General features: G+C 36.9%; 1 protein-coding gene across 4 annotated transcripts in view; it reads right to left on the bottom strand.

The window, feature by feature from the left end:
• cntn6 (contactin 6) overlaps positions 1–24538 on the bottom strand; it is a 95304-nt gene extending 70766 nt beyond the window's left edge. For 2 of the 4 annotated variants that reach the window (XM_039649322.2, XM_039649324.2), the window contains exon 1: positions 23793–23900. The gene's annotated coding sequence lies outside the window, so the exon portion shown is untranslated. Of the gene's footprint in view, positions 1–23787; positions 23901–24421 lie in introns of those variants that run through there. The other 2 variants (XM_089134387.1, XM_039649323.2) reach the window with 2 other exon arrangements.
• Between the last annotated feature and the right edge of the window lie 832 nt (positions 24539–25370).

The raw sequence follows: 25370 nt of genomic DNA, 5'->3' as shown, positions 1-25370 counted from the left end.
AAGTGCATTGACGGGTGAGTTGAAACTCATTATAATATGCAAAACTGTTATCTACTCACAGCAGTGGGCGTTTACTTCCAAGTCTTCAGTGCGAGACGCCCATAAAAACCGAGTGTTTTTCAGCTAGGCTCAAAACTAGGGTACAAAATAGCTTATTACTTATTCATTTTGATGTTTTTGAACGCAAAAACCAAGCGAACGTCATAAGTTGACCTCAGACAACAATATAATTACATTTAAAAAGCCAGTTCATGACCCCTTTAAGATTTTGTAGCATTTACACAAAGACATATTATGATGTAAAATGAAGAACATATAGAAGACGACGTAGAAGAACCGATTTGAAATACAGTAAAACAACTTATATTGTAAAGTATTTAAATCAACTGTTTTCTATTTTAATATATTCTAAAATCTGAATTTTTTTTCTACAGTCTTCAGTGGCACATGATCCTTCAGAAATCATTCAAATATGCTGATTTGGTGCTCAAGAAAAATCTTATTATCAATGTTTAAAACCATCATCCTGTTTTCAAGGTCCTTTGATGAATAGTACATTCAAAAGAACAGCATTTTATTGTTTTAAAGAAATATTTTGGTTATTTTTGTAATATTATAAATGTATTTACTGCCCCTTTGATTAATTTAACGGATCTTTGCTGAAAAAAAAAAAATTTCTTGACCCCTTAAAACAAAAAATTCTTACAGACATTGAAAGGTATTTCAATATTTAAGCTTCAGAAACCCCAACCGAATCTTGACCCAAGAATAAGTACTTTCTAGACTTTCAACAAAACTCAACATAAATCCAGCTCATCTTCATCATATTATAAAACCCCAAGGGAAGGAAAGAGCCCCTGTTATTGACTGTTTCAAGAGACAAAAACCCTTCCCCACCCATAAGAGTAACCTGACCTCATTCTTTGGTTCAGTACATGCACTCTGCTCTTGTTTATGTTCTTGGCATCTAGGAGAGCTTTATTATTTACAGCCTCAGTATATCCAATCATCCTGCAGCATCCACAGCTACAAATACTATAAATATCAAGAGCCTGGATCAGAAGAAGTCTGAGCTCTCAGCCCAGATGAGCAATCACATCTATTCATCCGGAGATACAGGGCAACCTGAGAGCGCAGAGACAGTCTGTCCGTGGACCATCTGAAATCACAGTGTCCATATGCTGCAATCAAAGCCTTTACTTTTTTAATTTACCTTTTAAGCATCGGAAACATTCCGATCTTGTTATTCTCCTGATGTCTCTCTCACACAGGCAACAATTGGCAAGCAACGGTGCTATATTGGAAATCAAAGCTTTGTGATTACCCATCACAGACATTGGGAATTAAATTAATTCATTCTCAATGCAACTCTTTTCTATACCACAGCTTCCAAACCACAGTCAGGTTAACTCTCACTGGGCCTGTTAAATTAAGTTCACTTTAAAATGAAAATTCTGTCATCATTTACTCACCCTCAAGATGTTTCAAAGCTGTATGAATTTATTTCTTCTGCTAAACACAAAGAAAGAACCCCATTGACTTCAATAGTAGATTTCCCTACTGGTCAATGGGTTCTCTCAACTGTTTGGTTACCGACATTCTTCAAAATATCTTCCTTTGTGTTCAGCCGAAGAAAGAAATGCAGGTTTGAAACAACTCGTAAATGATGACAGATTTTTCATTTTTAAGCGAACTATTCCTTTACCTCTTTCCCTGTCATTGTCGGAATTTTCCCTGGTTTTCCGTGTTTTCACTGTTATAAAGTAGAGGGTACTATCATGCAACTTCTGAAAGAGCATTTAATCTTAAAGGGTTAGTTCACCCAAAAATGAAAATTCTGTCAGTATTTACTCTCCCTCATGTTGTTCCAACCCCGTAAGACCTTCGTTCATCTTCGGAACACAAATGAAGATATTTAAGATATTAAGATCGCTCCTGCATACAGTCCATAGGCTTCTTGAGGGACTGGCTCTTGCTGTCCCCGAAAAGTCATTAAAGACATCGTTAAAATAGTCCAAGTGACTACAGGGGCTCAATCTTAAGTTTATCAAACGGCGAGAACACTTTTGTGCGCAAAAAAACAACAAAAATAACGACTTTATTTCAACTATTCACTTCCTTCTCCATGAGCCTGTAAGTCAGTTAACGTAGTGTGATTGCGTAGAGCTACGTCACACGTAGGCTCACTATTGGCCGACGCTGGTCATGTGTGTGTGATGCGTGTGACGTACAATAACAGAAGCTTACGCTATTAAACTAGTAACCTGACTCGCGCAGAGGGAGAAATAAACGAATAGTTGAAATAAAGTCGTTATTTTTGTTGTTTTTTTGCGCACAAAAGTGTTCTCGTCGTTTGATAAACTTAAGATTGAGCCCCTGTAGTCACTTGGACTATTTTAACGATGTCTTTAATGACTTCGAGGACAGCAAGAGCCAGTCCCTCAAGAAGCCTATGGACTGTATGCAGGAGCGATCTTAATATCTTAAATATCTTAATTTGTGTTCCGAAGATGAACGAATGTCTTACGGGGTTGGAACAACATGAGGGTGAGTAAATACTGACAGAATTTTCATTTTTGGGTGAACTAACCCTTTAAGATGAAACATACGCAATAAAGAAGCAGAAACAGAAGATAAAAGCCCTGCTTTTGCACTCTGTATTCTTTGAAAAAAATGCTATTTTCTCCACTTTTTGTTCAAAATGTTGCAATTTGCCACTTATCAACATTCAAGTGTTGATAAAAAACAAATGCATTAAGCTATTCCATATTGCATGTTCAGATATCCAAAAAAATATTCTAGGGGCCAGGGAATTCTTGTGAAAATGATCAAAAATGCCGGTGGTGGCTGGCAACCTTTAAAAATAAAAACTTAAATGTGCACGTGACTCGTCCTCTCTGCTGTCACTGTATGGAAAAAGACCTGTGTGAAGGTCTTCAAAAATTGTTTTTCGCATTTAACTGGAATAAAAACAAGAGCATATGGGACTAGAACAAAACATGGGTGAGTGAAAATGACAATTTCGGTCGTTTTTTTCTGGATAGATCGTTTTATTGTGAGAATATGCACAGACACAATCTCCAAGGACAAATCCCTGGGGTATCCCACCATTTGTCGTTAAGACTGAAATTCAAAGAAACCAAAGCATGTGTTTCACTATAATTAAAATGCTTCATTTGTGACTGTGAATATTAATATTCAATTGGACGAATCCAGACACAAGAATGAAACATGTTTTTCTTCAACACGAAAGGCCATGCTGTGACCTTAGCGCATCCAATCACATGCAGCCAGAGAATGTCCAAAACTACAACCTTAAAAGGAGAGTTCAGTCAAAAATGAAAATTCTGTGACTTTCTTTATTCTTTAAAACACAAAAGAAGACATTTAAAGAATGAATGAGTGCCCTTACAATGAAACACGTGCTTTGACAAAAAAAAACCCCCAAAAAATAAATACAAATAAATATGATGAGAGAGAGTTTTCATTCTGGGTGAACTCCTTTAGATCTATAAATGCTGCTACTAAGAGCTTGTTAGTACAGGGTACATATCAAACGATTCAACACAATCACAAACTAGATACAAAACCCAATGTTGGAAGTCGGTCAGAAAAGCCTGCAGCTTCATTTTACTGACATCATTGAGAATTTCTTCTGACAAGTCTGGTATGCCTGGCCAAGTCAAAGAAAAGGGATCCAGAATTCTTCCAACGCTTCATGTTCAGCATGAGCAGACATGAATATTAAAGAGTTGCCTCCTATCAAAATATATACAGTCTTCTAAAACAGTCATTATCATGCAAAGAGACGAGACGGTGCTAGAGGGTGACATAACTATAGACGCAAAATAATAGTGCTGGCATAGTCAAATGAATGAATTTATTACTGTAAGCCAGCCAAAATGTGTTTACGGCTATCTTTTTTTAATACGATTTCTTTTTTTAAGAAAAGTCTCTTATTGCGGTGATATTTTTTCGCCGCGTTATTTCATAATGACTCCTGAGAAATGCTTTTGGCCATCTCAAGAAACTCATCTTTAAAATTGCTTTCACTTGTAGCTTTCTCCATCTCCGGCAATTCCTTGCCGCTGAAAGCATCCTAATATCATCAAGGATAATTAAGTTCAAAGGAATAACAACAACTTTGTCTCAGTTTGAGGCGAGTTGCGTAACCACGTCTGGGCTGGGTTCACACGAATGCCGAGCTGAGCTCGCCTATTTCACCTTGCTTTTACAACAACCTTTGATGTCCTGACTGTTTGGCTCTTCAACAGCCAGCATGGGTGTTAGCAAAAGAATCAAGCAGTGTGGAATGTGTTTAAGAGAACATGCTGAGACTGTCTTTTATATGTATGCCTCCAATTCAGTCACCCTAATGAAAGCAATTCGGTATGATTAGTCAAAGTTATCTCCCTTAATAGGGAGGACTTATCACCTTGACGGCGCACGCTAGACACAGAGGCTAATAGTAATCTATCTAACCTCACTGGCATACAGAACACCCTACCATGGGTTTATATGTGTGGGTCTTTTAATTTACTGAAAAAAAAAAAAAACGTATTATAGATGTATTATAAATCTGTTTGCAAACAGGAATCACAATTGTATGTTCATATACCACATATTTTAAACCACATTCTAAAAAGATGAAAGAAAGTATACATTTTAGGACTATCAAACGATTAATCAAAAAAATAAAAATAAAAATAAAATAAATAAATAAATAAATAGCATCCAAAATAAAAGTTTGTGTTTACATAATATATGTGGGTGCACTGTTTGTAATTAGTTTGTAACGTATATATATATATATATATATATATATATATACACACACACATGCATGTATATTTAACAAAAAAATTATATAAAATATTTATTTATATATATAATATAAATTATATATATATCTATACAGTATATAAATGCAAATATTTCTTAATTATATACAAGCATGACTGTGTATAAATATATATAAAATAATTATACACAGCGCACCCACATATATTGTGTAAACACAAACTTTTATTTTGGATGCGATTAATCACGATTAATCGTTTGACAGCCCTAATAAATTTACTTAAATTTAAATCCTGCCATTTACTCACCGTTACCCGCACTACAAACGTTTTTTTAAACCTATATTTCATTTAATTTCTGATACGAACGTCTGTGCATGACTTCATTACTTTTGGAGCGCTGTAACTTGCAGTACACCGCTGTCCGAATTAATGCAGTTGTTAAAAGAAAACCCCCCAAAAAAACGCTTGCTCAAACAGAGAGAACTCTGCAAATGTGAGATTCTCCATATTAATGGGGTTTCAATACTTTCAATGCATAAAAAGTAATCTCAAAGGTGGTTTCATCTGCCTATAGGAAGATTAGCCCAAGCGAGGATAGCAGAGGTTTAGCTGGTCTGGGGATGTCATGCTCATTTGAATATATCAAATGTAAAGCCAGGTCTTATAATATATTCCAGAACACACAGCAAGACTGGACGAGATAAAGGCTGAAGGACAGTTGCTTCTGCCATGGCTGGAGGTTTTATGAGGACGCCTTGGCTTCTGTTAAAGCTAATGTCAGTCAAATGTTATCTCTAGGTGAATGAGACGCTGTCCTTACGGGGAAACGCTAAGACCTGTCCAACAGGAGATGGTGATTATTTGAGGAGATGCCATTTTTAAATCCATGCTCTGTCAACTCCAGTTTGAAGAGAGTGGTATCCCTCCACTCAAGGTCATGTCAGTGGGAGAGCCAGCCCAAATCTCTGTTAGATGGTGTTAGTTGGCACTGAGAGCATGGGAGGATCAATGGAGAAAGCTGGAGCAGATGGCAATCATGTGACAAAAGCCATGGCTGGAAAAAGATGCAAAATAGACTTGATTGTCAAGTTAACTAAGCAGGTATATCATTACCAGCCGTTATATTCATTTGTGTCATCCAATATTACACTCTGCTTTCCAAAACACAGATGCGTTTCACACTTTTTTGGTTCATGACAAATGACAAAGAACAACCTGCTCTTTTACCAGGTAGCTTGAAAATCCCACTTCATATGCTCCATGGATTTATAACAGTTCAGTTGTCAATATCCTGAAATTAGTCATGAAAATAAATGCTATAATAGGAACTCTAAACACCTCCTGGTACATTTAATTTGCATTTGGGGAGGTGTACGCAAAATACACCGACAGTTTCGAAGGAAGGTGTTTGCAGCATCCACTGGCTTTTCTTCAAACACACTTCAAAAGACTCTAGAATAAACTCTGGTGCCTTTACACAAGTAAAATACTTTTTTACAAAATAAAAGTTGGCCAATGTCAGTGTTTTAATACTAGTTTTATGTTTAGGTGTGTTTTATGCTGCCATTTAGGTAAAAGGAACTAACCTGCTCAAATAAAGGAAGAACATACAGTATAAGTTCTATTAAATTTAATACATACAGTGGTGTGAATAAGTTTGGACACCCATGCTAAAGTTGCCTAAAAAGAGGAATAAAAAAATCATCTTTTGGATATTCATCTTAATGCCTTAATTAGAAAAATGAGGAAAACTCAAACCTATAAGGACACTAATTTTCTTCGTGAATGAATAATGTATCATAAATAAATAAATGTTTTTCCTTAAAATACAGGGTGCATAAGTCAGGACACCCCTATGTTAAATTCCCATAGAGTCAGGCAGATTTTTATTTTTAAAAGCCATTTATTTCAAGGATCCAGGATAATATGCATCCTGATAAAGTTCCCTTGGCCTTTGGAATTAAAATATCCCCACATCATCACACACCATTCACCATGCCTTGAGATTGGCCCCACATGGCCTCTGCTGATTCAGCAGCCAATGAGATTGCTTCCTTAACATTCAAATAGTCCTGTAGCGCGCCATCAGAGTTTTTCCAAAAACCTCCACCTCGCCTAGTTCCACCTGTCTAGATCTGCTATGGGGATTTATGTATTTCTACATATTAGGCAGCAGCATATTGCTCACAGCAGATTTTCTGTGTATCTATTGGCAGTCCATACTTGCCCTGTAGCATCATAGCAGACCTACTGTACTCTGCCAAGACCAAATACATTGACATTCCAAAACTACTCCGAGAGTTGATTGAAATTAATTTATTTTGAATTGCACTTAATTCGAATTCTTTAAATTCATTTTCAAAACGTTATTCTGCATCCTGTTTGCTGCCTCAATTCAAATTCGTGATTTGGTCCTGGTTGGTGCACAAACCGAATGTTTGCAAATCTTCAACACCTGTCAAAGCCAGGCAGATCAGACAGTATTTAACTTCAACTCTGATGTGGATTTCCACCCGAATTACCATCTGCATTAGAGACCTGCGCGTGCCTTGATCCGTGCAGTCCCGCTGTGTTGACTGCACCATGTGGCAGAGGACTCTGTGTGCTCTGACCCTCTCTGTGTTTACTGCACTTAACCATCTGGCTGCATCTGAGCAGCAAGGTCAGCTCTTAGACTCATTCAGACTTACATTCACTACCTTCAGTGTGTGAAAAAAAAAAAAAAAAAAACAATTCACACAAGTTTGCACCAGATTTACATGATAAAAAACAGAGAGATTGTTTCCTTTACACTATTTTTGTTGTTGTAACAGTGTACTTTAACTTGTCGTGAATCCGAATGCATCCTTGCTTTATTCATTTCTTTAAAAAAAATATATTTTTAAAAATCCAAAACTTTTAAACAGTAGTGGTCCACCTTCTCTTTAATATCTCTGGACACATGCTGTGACTTTGTCACATATTCTAAGAATAATGCAAATAACACTAAGAATCTACAACAACTCTGCAGAGGTGTCAAAAGCACATTCATTATTCAAGTAAAAATAGATACTAGGGTTTAAAAAGACTTCTGTACAAGTGTAACCCCTCACACCCGGGTCCTACTCGCCCCGCTCCGAGCGGGCCTCGAACCCGGGTCTCCGGCGTGAGAGTCGGGCGCTCTAACAAGGAGGCTAAAGACTGCAGCCTCTAGCGTCTGTCGCTAGAGCGCCTATTGAGATCGGGGAGTGAGGTTTACTCGCACAGCAACTACTAGCTGGCCTCCGTAACACTCACCCCCCTAAACCTCACTCTCATCCGGGTCACGGCACCAATGTAACCCCTCACACCCGGGTCCTACTCGCCCCGCTCCGAGCGGGCCTCGAACCCGGGTCTCCGGCGTGAGAGTCGGGCGCTCTAACAAGGAGGCTAAAGACTGCAGCCTCTAGCGTCTGTCGCTAGAGCGCCTATTGAGATCGGGGAGTGAGGTTTACTCGCACAGCAACTACTAGCTGGCCTCCGTTACACAAGTTCAAGTATCAACTCAAGATTTTTACTCAAGTAAAAGTACTGTAAAAAACTACTTAAAGTATAAAAGTAATGTAAGAAAAAAAAAATCCATAAAGGAAAAAAGCTTAGACATGGGGCTATAGTGCACTACCACCTCCTCAAAAAACATTTTTCTAAAGGCCATAATGACTATAATGTTATATTAAAATGTTAATGTTGAAAATTTTGGGATGCACCTGTTTCAGACGCATATGTTATTCAGATAACATAAAGTTATTCAGCCACAATATGAGGTAACAAGCCAGTGCACTCAGAAACGCATAACCAGCACAGTGCTGAGTGAAAACCACATGCACTTCACTTCCGAAGGTTTGAAATTAGTCTTTGAAATCAACTGGTTCAGGACAATAAACCGAAATCTAATCAAGCCTGCTATTCTCAAACAACGAGATTGAGTTTCCACCATCAGATTTTGCACTGCTAGCAGGAGGGAGCTCAGGTAACCCTCCTCATTACATTAACAGACACAACCAGTCTGCCCTGTAACTTATACATTATGCAAAGTGACAAGCATATTTGTTTGGGGCACATGGGACTGATATGTGTGTAGACGAAATTGCACTCGCTCAAGCCGAGACAGTATTTATAATTCATATCCTCTTGCTGTTTTACACCAACAAAAGAGGAATGAGATTTTAGTGCTTAGAATTAGATGAGGTCTAAAATCAACATTATACGAGACTCATTTACTCTAGCAGAGAGGAAGGATTATTGTTGGCAGACAATTATATAATTGAAACGGCATTTTTATTTCTGCTCCATTAATGGTGGTGGGGTTTAGCCCATGCTAAAAACCTCAATTATCTTGTTGTCAGTAACAGCCCACAAGGAAGCAATAGATGAAGGGTCGATGTAAGCTCGTAAGCATTTTAAGCACTTTGTGAATCACATAATGCATATTTAAACATGCAAAATGTGCAGACACTAGTGTAAAATATACATTTGTGCTAATAAATCCAAGTATAAAAGCAGCAGGGTACTGTTAAAATGTAGAACAGGCTAAGCTTACAACTAAAGTCCCTCAAGCTATCATTAGCTGTTCACAGTTACTTTCAAACTGGTAAAAAATGGTGAAACTTAAGAATACATTGTAATATTTAACAGTGGTCTCTAACAGTCCTGCAACGATTCACTCAAAGCTTGGTATTCAAGCTGAGAAAATAATCCTAAAAAAAAGCAAAAGTGCAGCAGCTTCCAGCAGTCTGTCTGTACACCCCAAGACTTTCCTATATTGACATATTTCCTATTGAAACAGGTCACAGCTCTATAAAAAGCAGCTAGCCACTGCTGGTAGATGCCAAAAATACACATTCTGGCAGAAGAGAAGTTTTTTCTATTGACAACCACTCATTTCTGTGTATTGTGACAAACTATTGTATATAACAATATTTGTTTTACCAGTGCCTGATAAATCTTATTTCTTATGAACCCCTGCCCACAAAAACACAAGATCAGTAATCTTATATATATATTTAAATAGCAATATTTAAATCTTGAGGGTTTGAAAGTGAAGAATTTAAGACATAAATAATATAACGGTTACTTATAATTATCAAATTATTAAGTATAATATTAATTATTATTATTATTATTATTATTATCTCAGGGGGTACTTCAAGTAAATATCTTGCGTCGAAGGAGTTCAATTTAGAAAACCTTGGCTGAAAGCAAATGCTTAAAGATTTTTAGATAATTTAACAAAAAAAATGAATTAAGAAAATAAATATTTGCAGGTCATATTTCATAGAAGTGTTAAACAGCGATTCACTATATCACCAGCACCATTGTGATTATAATTTATTTTTATGTAATCAAAATAAGTACATTTTTGATTGATATTTTTTTTTTCTATTTTAAGATTTAGAACTTTTAACCCTTTATGTAATTATGAATATTTTTGAAAGTGTCCCCTTTCTTTATTACCACAGAGCCAGACCGATTTATCGGCAGGCCGATATTAAGCATTTTCCATATCGGTATCAATTTTAATATCAAATCCAATAGCAGCCATAACACTTCACTAAAATGCCCAGTTAAACATATTAAAGTGACACTCTGCCAGATAAACAATTTACCTCAGTGACTGATTCAAAACTGTCGAGTAATTATATGTCTGCAAATGGAAATGTGAAGAGTACATTTCGGACACTAACATTACGTTTCTGCTATGGCTGAAATTATGGTTCTTTCAAATTTGCCAGCACCATTTTAAGTCCAAACTACCTCTTTATGGCCATCTGAAAACTGGAATGATTGCACAGTAATCTGAAATGTGGTTTAGAATAAAAATAACAACAAAACAGTGGTAAAAGTAAGTGTTTCATTGGTGAAGAGAATCCCACTTTCAACTGCCATTATTATTAGAGCCATCTTCAATCTAGTAATCTAGTTATCGCCTTAGCCCTCAGGTTATACACTGGCTCGTCACCACTTTAATTTCTCCTTTAATAATTTTCTCCCTCTCACACGGGTAGATTATAGTCTAATTGGCAAACATTGGGCCGCATTCCATATAAAGGTAGACTGTAGCCTGCTCTCAAAAACTCCCACTCACTGATGAAAATTATCCCATGTTAATCTCGCACAAGACTTGTCCTTTAGTACATCCACATTAAACCTGAGAACGAGTCTCCATCTCTGAGTTTCTTTCAAGCACAAAATAATGAGCATCTACTCTGTGAAGCAATGTTGAAAATGAGCCATCATCTCTACACCCCAGTGGAACCCATTGTCTCCAAGACCATGTGCTCACGGACAATCCATCCTGGATCCAGCAACTTTCCCAGATTGTATTACAGAAGTAGATCGTGGATCTCACCAGGGATCTAGAAAATCTCAACCCAGAAGCCAGTTATTAAGATTCTTGCTATAGGAAAATCTAAAAGATCTCCAGAGTTTGGCCGAACGCAACTTGTTTTTTTTAGCACGTTAAGACGAATAGCATACTACCAGGTTCAGAGAACTTTAATATAGTTGAACATATCCAGGCAACCCCACAAGCAGTAGCAACTTCTCTCAGGGACAATACCAATGACAAAGTTGGTGTACAATAACCAATGTGTCCAATAAAGGGAGGAGGCACTTCCAACTAGGCGCTCCAAATGATTTATGGACTGCAATCGTAGGTCCATGTTGGGAAATCAGGATTCCCTTGCCAAGAACATTGTGTTCTGGTTCAATACCAGCTGGGGACTGCATTACGGCCACTATCTCTTAAGCAAAAAAAAGATCAGATTGTGATTTATGTACGTGAAGGTGCAGATGGCAGGACGGTAGATCCTTAGAATTACCCGTGTTTACAGGACACCTTCCACTAACCCAAAGCACTGCCAAAGATATGCCTGTTTCTATCGAAGAACAATTTCTGCAAGCTTCCAAAGCCTTTGCGTTGATCTTTTTTTCATTACACCTCAATGAAACCACAATGCATAAATCAGACGAGTGAAGGCTACTACAAAGGTCTTGAACCAGAAGTGCTGGCAGCAACAGAAAGAGAAAGAAAAGCCTTTTCTTTTCACAAAGCCAAGCCTGTCATGCTTTTTGGCCACATTATGAATCCATTCCAGTGCAGAGAGAGAAAAAGACTTTCTCCAACCGCTGCAAACACAAACAAGCCGACTGCGTCGAAAACGAAGGCACGTTGTGGCCCTGAAGATAAAGTTAAATCAATCACGCCAATGCAAGTGTAATAGAAAAAGACAGTTTAGAGGTTTGGAATAATCACAGATGTCATGAGTTATTTTTCACTTCGGTAGAACGAACATTATGTTGCCTTGGAAAATAAAGAGTGGAGACGTTTTGACGATAGAACGAGGGTGCAGATGAATGGAACACACAGGCGACAGCGAGATATAGGCTAGAGGAAATGTCAAAGACCATCTGGCGTATGAGATGTAGCCTCACTTCAATAACAAGTTGCAACACTATTGTGTTGAGAATGTACCGGTCTAACCAACATGATCACTGTTATTCCTTCTAGCATAAACACACTTATTTTTTTTTAAGTAAATTAGGCTTATTATAGATATATATTATAAATGATGGTCTTATTCTCACAGTTCAGAGCTAGCCTATTTGGTTCTTTTGTGTGTAATTAGCCTTGTACAATTCCTACAGTACATTCCAGCCAATTCTCACCCCCAAGGCAAGCATTTTGACCATGCTTCAATATCTGACACTTTAGGCGCCCTTTAGCGTCAGTTAGATGACGCCCTAGGATCACACCCTAGATCCTACCCCCACCCCAGACCTAAAACTACCAGCGTCATGTAACTGACGCTAAAGGGCGCCTAAAGCGTCAAATATTGAAGCATGGTCAAAAGGTGACACCTTGGGGTGAGAACGCATTGTACATTCCTACAAATGATCATAACTAAGCTAAATGTTGAAGAACAACAATATGACTGGACTTTTAAAAGGGTTCTCTGGAATCCTTGATTCTGATTGGTCAATTCAGTGGTCAAAAATTTCTAAAAAAAAAAAAAAAAAAAAGACTTTTCCAACTTAAATCGATATTTCATTGTCACAAAGCCTTGTATTAAGATTGGTACTGTACAACCCCCCTTCAAAACACATTTTCTAAATCGCAGCATAAACAATTTCAGCTTTACATTGTTTGCACAATTCTTTTAGTGAATCTGGAGCTAAGACAACACAAACAGCTTGTCCAAAGCATTGTCCTCCGTTTCCTTTTCAGCTGGCAAGTTAAAATAGCACCATAAGACCATTGCTGCGACACTAATAGTCTAATCAACAATCCACCTTACACACACACACACACATCTACATCCTCTCTTACTGCGTTTCAGTGTGCAAATTCACTGATTGAATGATTAGCACTCAGAGGGACAGGCATCAGTTTATTGCAGATGTAAGCAGTCTATCAGAGAAACGGCTCATTAGAAATCTATTTAGTGTGCAGCTTTAATCATGAGAGTGACTCTTTAAATCTCTCTAACATGCGTTTCAGGACATTTTCCAAAGCTATCGATTGAGATGTTGTATTCTAACCAAATTTGAGTTGATCAGACCATCTAATATTTTTTTCACTACTAAACAGGCAGGACTGATCAGATTTTAGCATCCAATTAACATGATGTAATATATCATGCGCAAGTCAATTTGATAGCTTCCTGTTGATATCTCATTATCAGATGCCACAAGCAAAAGTTTTGATTGAAGTACACAGGGAAGCGTGCAGTTCATTTCTTGTGGGCTCTTTAATGGCTGTGGATATTGATCCATAAGTGCGGTCCATCGCTATAAGTGCTAATTTGCATCGTCTTTCAAAAAGACGGATTCAAATTAACCAATTCACTTCGTAAATTAAACAATTCCGCTGTGTTTTCTGTTTGTCATATGGTAACCGTAGACTGTAAACCACCAAGGGATTTGTGACATGATTTATTGTAAGCCCTGATTAGCTGGCTAAGTAAGAAAGATGTGCAGAACACAGAGACATTCATTCAAGCGCTTGTGGCCAGCAGGAGGCCCTAAAACAACTGGTGTCCCAAGCTTTTGAGTGGTTTGCTTGATCGTTGCAAAAAAAAAAAAAAAACCCAAACAAATAAACAAAAACATAATTTTGGCAAAACATGTAATTGGAAAATTAACTATTAGTTTTTTTTTCATTCATTGGTCACTCACATTTTTTATTTTATTTTTCAAAATCCTAAAAGCTTCAGTTTACGTCCAGGTTTGAGTTCGAAAGCCATATTTTGTTTTGAAGGGCTTTCAGCTATTTTATTTTTATAAATGTGCAAAGCAGATACATCTAATACACACATTGCTACACAAAATAGCAGCTTTAACTTTAAGGCTCCGTTTACACGACAACGATATGCTTAAAATGGGGAAGTTTTCCTTTGAGTTTTCTGCGTACAGTCGACACCATAGGGGATTATCACGCTGACACGTAGTACTTCTGCATTCAGTAATCTTTGCGCACCGCCACTTCCGTTGAATCGCCGATCACTCTGGCGAACTGATGACGTACTACACTAGGTTTATTTACACGCAACACATTCTCAGCCCAAGGTGTCACCTTTGACCATGCTTTAGGCTTCAGATGCAGCTTCAAATGTCTTTAAACGACACCAGACGATGAATAAGGGTCTTATCATGTGAAACGATCGGTTATTTCAAAACTTATTCCAAAAATGTAACTTTTCTAAGGACAAATGCAAGCCTTGCTCTATTCTGTGAGGCACGCTTGTAACGTCACGTAATACGTAATTACGTTCAAAAGGTCACGGGCGACGTAGCCGGAAGTACAGAATCAAAATCGTCCGACATCGTTGTTTTACCTTTTAATTCCTTTTTTTGTAAACGGCGTTGAGTTAGTTTGCACATTCAACCTATGCGTTTAACTTATAAACACTGACTCTGTACTTACGGCTACGTCGCCCGTGACCTTTTGAACGTAATTACGTATTACGTGACGTTACAAGCGTGCCTCACAGAATAGAGCAAGGCTAGCATTTGTCCTTAGAAAAGTTACATTTTTGGAATAAGTTTTGAAATAACCGATCGCTTCGCATGATAAGACCCTTATTCATCGTCTGGTGTCGTTTAAAGACATTTGAAGCTGCATCTGAAACTGTTATTAACTGTCTTTTGGACCTTGGACCGTTTGTTTCCCATGTAAGTCCATTATATGGAGAAAAATCCTGGAATGTTTATCAAAAACCTTCATTTCTTTTCGACTGAGGAAAGAAAGACATGGACATCTTGGATGACTTGGGGGTGAGTAAATTATCAGCAAAAGTTTTTTCAAAAGTGAACTAATCCTTTAAGTTAGTATGGTAGTTGATATACGTTTAGGTATCGGGATTTAAACACCAATAAAAAGCAATGCAATAAGCAATTAGTTAAGGTTGAGAATTGGACCCTAATTTAAGTGTAACCGCCAATTCTTACAGCCCGAAAATGCTTAGCCTACTTTACGGGTGTCTCTAATGCATTCTGTTTGTTCGAGCTAGAACATGTAATGTTTCATTTATTTGCAACTTGGGTTTTTAGGAAAACAACAAGCAGTCACAGTCATATAATTAGAATGAATTCACTCACTGTGGAGAGCATCATCAGATTGAGTCTATACCATTCCATTCAATCACATTATTTAACCGACTCAATGCACATTTCACTGGGTTCACAGCTTTTTTTGCTAAATGCAGTAAATGTAATAAGCCAAGCAAAGACAAAGTTAAGCATATTCACTGGTGATGGAATATAACGCATTTCTTTTTCATTGTAATCTTACATTGTGTGTGTGCATGTGTATACACTGCCTGGCCAAACATAATGTTATACGTTTGGCAACAGTTCTTCTAACCCTAATTGATTGAGTGTGTTTTTCATTTCTTAAACAACCATGTAGGAAGACACATAATGGCCATATTCCAGGATGAAAATGTCAAGATTCATCAGGCTCAGATAGTGAAAGAATGGCTGGGAGGGAGTAGAAAGAATCGTAATGGTGAATAGCACACAGCCACAATATCAGTGTAAACATAGAATAATGTGTCACACGATTAAACATGCATCATCGTTTTCATATACACTGAAAAAAAATTGAAGTAGGATTTACTTGGAAAAAAAGCTAGGCAACATTTTCACTCAGAAAATGCTAGTAAATTTACAAAGATTTGCCAAGTAAAAACCTAAACATATTTATCAGTAGCTTTAATTAGAAATCTTTAAGTTAAATTTACTTGGAATATGGAATTAAGTAAACTTTACAGAAAATAAGTCATTTTAACTTGGCTAGAAACAGGTTGATTAATATTGATTTAGTTGAAATTTCCTTTTCCTTTGCATTACATTTCACTAAAACAATAACATTGAATTTTATTAGTCATTTATAGTATGAGCTTTACTTAGATCATCCAAGTAATTTATATTACATCATGTGAATGCAAAGACCTCAATACTCGGTAGAAAATACACAATGGCGGTAACATTTTATGGGTCGTTTTTGTGTTTGAATGTGTAATTTTGAGCAAAAAAAAATCACTCGAAACGTCACAAAATGACAAGTTACTAATACTGACAACAAAAATCAATGATAAAACAGTGTAAATACAGCTGGAAACCAGTGAAAAATTAAGCTCAGTAATTATTCAAGATCCAGTGCATGATGGGAACTCCAGTATCAGAAAAGTTGAGAAAACTTAATTTTATTGAGTTGATTTTTACACTTTCATTTCTACTCGCTTGAATTAAGTACTGATATGGAATTTACTTAGTATTTCTTATTCTTGCATGAACTAACTTTTTCATGTAAATTACATTGTTGTTTCTTTCAGTAGTATTTACTTCACCAAAAAAATAATTATTTTACAGTGTACCTTTAGTTTCACAATCCACAATAAACAGGATAAAAACACTGTCTCAGTGTGGACGAAAGGCCAAAACGGAGAGAAAAAGGTGAGTTTTAAAATGAAAACACATATTAGCGTGGACAAGGCAACCCACTAGCTAATCGATTTTGAAAACATGGTCATCCCTAATGGCTACTTCATCAGTGAAGAAAAGAAAAAAGGAACCAGTAAAGCAAATCATGACCAGACTAGCATCAGCCTACTTTGCAGAATGCATTCTGTAATTCAAGCCATGACGATGGTGGAATTTGCCTCCACGGATATGGATTCCATCTCGATAAAGTATGTCAAACAGAGGCTCAGTGTCTTCATCACACACCACGCTGATTGATTTGGACATTTGGAGCCGAGTGGTAACATGGGGGAATCTCTCAAATGAATGAAGCCTCCCTTTTGCAGTGATACATTAAGCTATTTGCGGCAAGAGATGAAAAAAGTTAATACGAGACTAGCAGTTTTCCAACCGTTTCCTGTGGGATTTTTCTCAATTACATCCCTGTCGCTCCGCAGTGGAGTGAAGCTCAGAAATTTCATTCGGAGTTAATGTGATGTTAATACCTGTGCTGAAGATGACTGCATTACAAAAAGGTTGGGCGAATTAACCTACTCATAAAAATAGCACGCAGGTCTACACACATCCATTCCGATCCCCTGAAACGTGGGTAAGCTCGATGATGAGTCGTTTTGACTGGCGTGACATTTTGACTGGCACATACTTGGTTTTTGTACATTGGAGAGGGACATAGGGATTGTGCTTTGTGAATGCTTTAGATCAAACTTGTCAGAACTCTTAACACAAACAGAACAATACAAATTAGTGTCATGCAGTTTGTGACAAGCACACTCTGATGGGATTACATTATGAATGGCCTTTGTTTGTTATACATCTAAAACATGCATAAAGTTTAAAAAGGGTCAGAGAAAACCCAGCCACAAAGGACATTTCAGTAGCAGTTGTTGTGCTCCACTCCAGTAAATTCAATAGAAATGGAGGACTGAAACATTTATGACTATGTTATTGAACTTGAATGTTTAATAAAGATGCAGAGGGATTCATACTGTATCACATAAAACACCATGGATGCGAGTCAACAGCCATTTCCAACAAACAACCAAAGTATCTGCTTCCGGACAGAACCTTTAAAGGCACACTATGCAGGAATTCTGTTTTTGTCAAACAGCGACCCCTAGAGTCACTGTGGAGTACTTGTATTTAACGTTACTGTCATAAAAACCACTCGCGAGAGCGTCTCTGCACTCACGGTCTGATCTTCCTCTGAAGCTGTTAAATCAAGGTACAAATCTTGCATAGTGTGCCTTTAAATAAGAGGTGTAGGGGGTGTTTATTGGTAGCCCTACTATGGTATTAGACTACATTACCTATAATAAAACAAAGATAATGAATTTCAAACCTAAACCAAACATTTTTATCAAAGATCAAAAGTCTGTCATTAGTCTTTAGTCTACCACCAAAAAACAGTGTGTTGTGGTTCCGGTACACCAGCCATGTCAACGAAACGAATTAATGAAAGTTTGCTTATCAATGAATATCTAAATTGGCAACTATATCTTTGTGGAACTTCAAAAAAAAAAGAAACTTAAAATAGTAATAGTAAATTTGAAATAGTAAATCGCCCTACTATTTACTATTTATAGTTTGTTTACCATGGAAATGACTTTGAAGCTGTTGTATTAAAGGAGTAGTTCGCTTTTAAAAAAACTTTTGCTGATAATTTACTCACCCCCATGTCATCCAAGATGTCCATGTCATTCTTTCTTCAGTCGAAAAGGAATTAAGGTTTTTGATGAAAACATTCCAGGATTTTTCTCCATATAATGCACTTTAATGGGAACCAAACGGTTCAAGGTCCAAAAGACAGTTTCAGTGCAATCTGCAAACGATTCCAGACGATGAATAAGGGTCATTTCGTTCGTTGAATGAACCAAATGACTCGAAAAAAGATGAACATTTTGATGAACAGGAGAGTCACGAACATGCCCCACAGTGCAGAGCAAGGCTAGCGTTTAAGCTTATAAAACTTAAACTTTTTTTTTTCTAATTGAGCGATCGTTTCGCTTGATAAGACCCTTATTCATCGTCTGGAATCGTTTAAAGTACTTTTTTTTAAAACACTTTGAACAGTTTGCAGTTTGCACTGAAACTGTCTTTTGGACCTTGAACCGTTTGGTTCCCATTAAAGTGCATTATATGCAGAAAAATCCTGGAATGTTTTCATCAAAAACCTTAATTTCTTTTCGACTGAAGAAAGAATGACATGGACATCTTGGATGACATGGGGGTGAGTAAATTATCAGCAAAAGTTTTTTTTTTTTTTTTTACAATTCTTGCATAGTGTGCCTTTAAGATTCATTTCTTAAAGTATATTTGTTGTATGCCACATGACTTTTCCATTTGCCAAGTTTATTAACAAAAAAAAAACAAAGTTTGCAACTTAACTTTGTTTCAACGCACTAATAATGCAATGTTAATTAAACAGGAAACTTTATAATCCTCTTAACATACATTATTTGCACTACAAATAATTAAGAAAGGCTTTCTTAAAATTCCAAAGGCACACTTCCGGCAGTCACTGCCGGCTACGCATCCCAAAGATGAGCCGGTAAACTCTTTAAAGGTTGAAATGAGCCTCGCAAGCCTCTGAATAGTTGTTAGAGCGAAATCATTAGGCTTGAGGGAGAAATTTGCATGCAAATCTTAGAACCATTCTGTGGGTATATCCTTCAACTTGAACTTTACTTATGGACCCCTGAAGCAAGAGAGGCCATTGTGTGTGAGGAGTTACAAGTTCTTCTGACTTTAATGGCCACACAAAACTAAAATTATGGTGAATATGGTGATAAATTCCAAACCAAATCTGTTGCAAGACCTCAAAAGCATTTTAGAACAGTAAATCCACTCGAGCCCGCAGCTGTAAACTTGATTATGGTGCCTTCTTTCCCCATACTTCACTAGTGCCATGCTAGTTTTCAATTCCAATTAAATCGTTTTTTCTGCCATACACGCCCAGATATCAGGGAAGATTTTGCACCCATTTAAAAATGCAATGTAAAACCTGTCCTATTGCAGTACTATTGTTTAGGAAGAACAATGGCAAGCCTTTTTTCTTCCTAAAGACCATAAATCAAACCTTCCTTTTCAGAAAGGATGACACCACAGAAATCTCAAAGGATGTACAGTTGAAAACACCACTAGCAGAGGACAATCCGAATCGACAATTGTGTGACATATCAAAAAAGTTGCTGTTAGTGTTCGGTTCACCCTTACGGCCTGGATTATTAATGGATAACGAATACTATTATTTGGATGAATAAAAATATGACACAGGTTAATATTTATAAAGCTGCCAATAAGCTATGTCTCTCTAACGTACTGTGGCATTAACCGCTCGCAATATTTTAAGCAAGGAGGGAAGAGGAGAATGATGAAAGTACTTTTCGGATGAAAACTGTACGGAACATGATAATTCCATTCCCTCTTGCTCTAAGCATTGACAGTGAGGGCTTTGATTTATTCATGAACCTTGCGCATACTGCCAAGAAGCATTACATCGGAGCGTGTGACTGAAAGGGAGTGTGTGTGGGGGGTGGGTGGGTGCAAAAAAAAAAAAGTTGCTGAGAAAAGCAAAGTACAGGTTCAAAACAAATCAAACCAAGGTGTGGACACCACATGTCTGGCGCCCTCTCCATAAGTCTACTGGAAAAACGATTTGTCTCAACATGAACCAATTAAAGCATTTCCCTCTTCAAAACTCACCTTGGGAAACACTTAGGAGAGTGCCAATCTTTGTTCCAGCAGAAATAGAAATGCCTTTCTTTGAAGAAAGTGCTTCGTATTAAGGTCTTTCATCATCATGTTGCGCTTGTTTACCAAGCAAGCAATAATAAATTGTGTTTTCAGAGCTGTATTTTAATATTTGGGCTTTTGAGCAGAAGCACATCTCCTGCAAAACTAGCCAAATGCCCTTTCAACTACCTTCAAACGCCCTCTTTAAGCATATCATATCAGCGCCCATGGGAAATGCTTGCTAAATGTCACATAACATGCATATCTGGGTCCACGTCTACACACATCTTAACCTTGTAATGCCTGACATGAAGTAATAGTCATACTTTTATTTAATGGATCAGTTATTTTACTATAAGACAAACTATAAAATGAATACAATTAGGGCTGCAACTAACGATTATTTTTTCGATTAATCGATTAATCGGATAATTTTTTTTTCATTTTTTTGTTTATTATAACTAAATAAAACCCTAAACCCCTAAAAACCACACTCTTTTGTGTGTTAAACAATCTACTTAATACAGACAACTTCATTATAAAGAAAAACAACAAATAAAAAAAAATATATATGACCATAACCTATGACAAAAATGCTATTGTAAACTAGATTAGTGGATAACTCAGAAAAACTTAGCCTAGAAATATCACAAGTGCACAATAATTTTATCAAATCTGAACATTTAGTGAAAAAAACATTCCTTAGTGGGGAACAAATAAGAGACAATAAGTGTAGCACTAACTCTGGTAAAACGTTACACATTGCTCTTTGTATTGTTGTTATACATTCATGAAAAACGTCGTAAAAATCAGATGCACAGCTGTTTTAAATGTAAAGCACAGCTGTTTAGTGAGAAAGCAAAATATAATAGATAGGACAGAACAAGAAAGGCTATTAATAAGCTTTCATTGCGCAAAAGTATTATGACATGACAACACTCTCACGACCAAGTCGTACGAATTCGACGAATGATTAAAAAGTGGCTAATTCGTAACAATTCATACGACCTCACTCGTACGAATTAATACGATTTTGCTAAATGGTACATATTTTACGAATCGGCCCATACAAAAAAAGCCTCAAATCAAATTTATTCAGAGGACAAAGCGAGCAAAAATCAGTGTCACAGTGAAGTGCGTCCACACTGGCAGGCTTGTTGACTAGTACCTGTTGTACTGTATCTCCATTTTGTGCATGGAATACACATTGAAAATTTCTAAATGCATCATCAGAGAAGCGCTAAATAAATGTCACTCTTTCAAAGAGATCAGCCATCCAAAACTACTCGTCTGCAACCCCATCCAAACCTACGCGTCGTCTGCCGCTTTAAATGCTGATTGACTGAATGTTTTTAATGTTATTTTGATTGTTTTATCATTTATCTGCTGGAAAGAGAGTAAAATTATGAAAGCGACTCCAAAGATATCGTCCTTTTGTTGTTTTTGTTGGTTGTAGACTTTGCTATTCTCATATAGGAAGATAAGATTATTATTTTACGTTAAAGTCAAAGTTATTGTTATAGATATTGTCCTTGGTGTGAAGTTGAACAGGCCTTTAGGACTGAGCATAACTACAAAAATGTATATTCATTACCTCAGAAATCACTGTAATGATTGTTATAATTTGTTTTTAACTTCTTGTATTTTACAAGTTTTCCATGCCATAAAAAGAGAGTAAAATAAATACAAACATTCAATTAAATAAAAAAAAAAAAGTTAAACCAACAACCTTGGAATAGGTATTAGATTTTCAGAGCATCATGATCTCAGTGTATATTTTCAAGCATGTCTTATGCATGACTAGAGTCATACTTTGTTGGCATTGGCAATAAGGATCAGTTCAATAGTCAACAGAAGGAAGCCAGTGCATGCTCAGTTTAAAATCACAGCTTTAAGCGTGTACATTGGTAGGGGGAGGCTGATGCGTTAAGAGTTATCTCTCTGGAAAGTTGCTTTATTAGCAGATGTTAGCAGAAGGTTATACACTCAACACCATCTGGAGACATTGCAAGGGAAGCTGTTGTACTTCAATAATCTACCATACAGAATGACATCAGACATACAGAAAAAGCAAGTGCGCACACTCCCGTGTCCTATTCATCATTTATTCAGCTTCTGGTATACTCCTGGGAATCTCTATTCTCACAGAAGTATTCGGATCTAAATTTTAAGCGTGGCCTGGAAGTGCTCTATAAAGAGTAAGTTTTAGAATCATAAAATCACATCTGGCTTTGTGTGTATATATATATATATATATATACATCACATTAATTGATAACACAGCTGGTATCATTCGAATAGGTTCTCTTTTTTAATTTGATATACAAAACATCCAAGCGTTTCACCTAACTAGAAATATAATAGCTGATGGTGAGAGCTGTAGCAATTTTCAATACATCAACTGATGACTTCACGCAATTGGACAGTGAATAATACAAACCTTTTGTGAGTATGATCACACGCATGTTCTTAGATTGTTTACATAGACACAAACCTAGTAACAACTGCAATCACCCTAACAATCAATAGCAAGGTGAAACACACCTGATCTCATAAAGTAGAAAATTATATTCCAAAATAAGAAATTAGGATTCACACTTTTAATCATGTAAAGTTATAGCCAGACGTGTCTGGCCGGTGCGTCGCGTCTCGCGCTATTCCTGTTTGGAATATCTCCTCTTTTCCCTATTATGGAGATAATTCACCATTCTTTTTTCACCATACTGTGAAAGTGAGTAGAATGATAATGCAATAATTCTGCGCGTTCCAATTAAAGTAACGTTACTGCTTTGGAACGACGCGAGATTGAGTAAACGAGGGGGTCCCTTTAAGACAGTAGAACTGTAAAAACAGTTCAACTTTTAAAAACCCATCATGTGAACGTTGCGCGTAGTCTTGCTGCAAGAACGCGCCGTGTGTGATGCATCTCGAACAATATTTCGATATGCAATAGGCTAATGCATATCGAAAAAAAAACTTAGGAAAAACTCGGCCATGCATGATTCATAATTCACAAGATCCTTAAATCAACTATATGTAATGATATAGAATGACGTGAGGAACATAGGTGTCCTTCAGGTAAGTGATTCGCAGTAGGCACAAGCCGCCTGGCGTGCTGGCGCGTCCCCGTATTCCCGCACCATACAACATATAGCCAATCAGTTAGACCTTTTTCAAACATTTAGATGTACGAATCATATCGTTTACCTCTGGGTAAACACATTGCACCGATGAAAGCGAGTCGTCTTACCTTACCTCAAGCTCGGTTCCAGTAAAGGCAGTGAACGGAGACAGTGGGGAGAGATGTGGTCTGCTGGAGACACAGTGAGGTCTGCTGTCCGAACTGTTGCCTGTACTCAAAGCGCATAGCTATTCTTAACTGAACGAAACCCCTCCCCTGCTTCACACATGATATTTTCAGCTAAATTGAATTTGGGAAAGATGTTTTGCTAGTCTTAGCCACCGATTTTTTTTTTTTTTTTCAGGCTACATCTCAGGGCTGCGGTGTCAAAATATGCAACTACATTTCTTTCTAAAAAGGGGTTTATTTCAGTCATAGCCATAGCAGGTTAAACTGTATAATGCATTAGTGGCTCCTTAAATGCATATAAACTTTGCTGAAGTAGTCTAATAAAAGAAATAAGTGGCTCTTATTTGGCAAACACCACCACATAATTGTTTTTTAGATCAGATTTTTGTTCATTAGCTAATTATACTGTTTGAGGTCAGTACGTTTTTTTTTCTTCAAAAAAAAAAAAAAAAAAAAAAACACTTTTATCAAAGAGGATTAAATTGATAGTGACCATAAAGACATTTATAATTTTACAAAAAATCGGTTTGCTTAAAGGGTTAGTTCATCCAAACATGAAAATTCTGTTACTCACTTTACTCATGTTATTCCACCCCCGTAAGACTTTCGTTTATCTTCGGAACACAATGTAAGATATTTTTTGATGCAATCGGTGTCTCACTCCTTCATAGACTTCTAGGCAATTGCTTTCTGCCGGTCCAGAAAAGTTAGAAGAAAAAAAAAACATTGTTAAAATAGTTCAAGTAACAACTGCGGCTCAAACTTAAAGGATTAGTTCACTTTTCAAAAAACTTTTGCAGATAATTTACTCACCCCCATGTCATCCAAGATGTCCATGCCTTTCTTTCTTCAGTCGAAAAGAAATTAAGGTTTTTAATGAAAACGTTCCATGCAGGATTTTTCTCCATATAATGGACTTCAGTGGGAACCAGACGGTTCAAGTTCCAAAAGAAACTTTCAGTACAAACTGCAAACGTGTTCAACGGGCTTTAAACGATTCCAGACGATAAATAAGGGTCTTATCAAGCGAAACGATCGCTCTTTTTTTTTTTTTTAAATAATAATAAGTTTAAGTTTTATAAGATCAAACGCTCGCCTTGCTCTGTTCTGTGGTGCACGTTCGTGACTCTCCTGTTCGAACTCGTTCAACAAAATGAACAAATCTTTTCCCGAATCAATTCGTTCGTTTCTTTCGCCGAATGAACCAAATGACTCGGAAAAAGATTTGTTCATTTTGATGAATGTGTTCGAACAGGAGTGTGTATCAAGCAACGAGAATTCTTTTTGTGCGCAAAAACAAAAAACAAAAAAACATGCATTTATTCAGCTTCATGCGTCGTAGTGCTCTCGTGAACTCAGGCCTGAGGTAATCTGTGATGGCCGCACTAGCAGCCAAACATGTAAACTTCAACTCACGGTGGTAACTTTCATTTTGTTTTGAGCACATTACATATTGTACAAAATAAAAAGGCTGGACACATACACACTTTAGTTTTAAAAACAATTGTATTAGTTATTTGACT

The sequence above is a fragment of the Pimephales promelas genome, chromosome 8 (genome assembly GCF_988280905.1).
Source record: "Pimephales promelas chromosome 8, fPimPro1.hap1.1, whole genome shotgun sequence".
Classification (NCBI taxonomy): Eukaryota; Metazoa; Chordata; class Actinopteri; order Cypriniformes; family Leuciscidae; genus Pimephales; species Pimephales promelas.
Note: the sequence above shows the minus strand (reverse complement) of the source record. Positions and strands in the feature narration are given on the sequence as shown.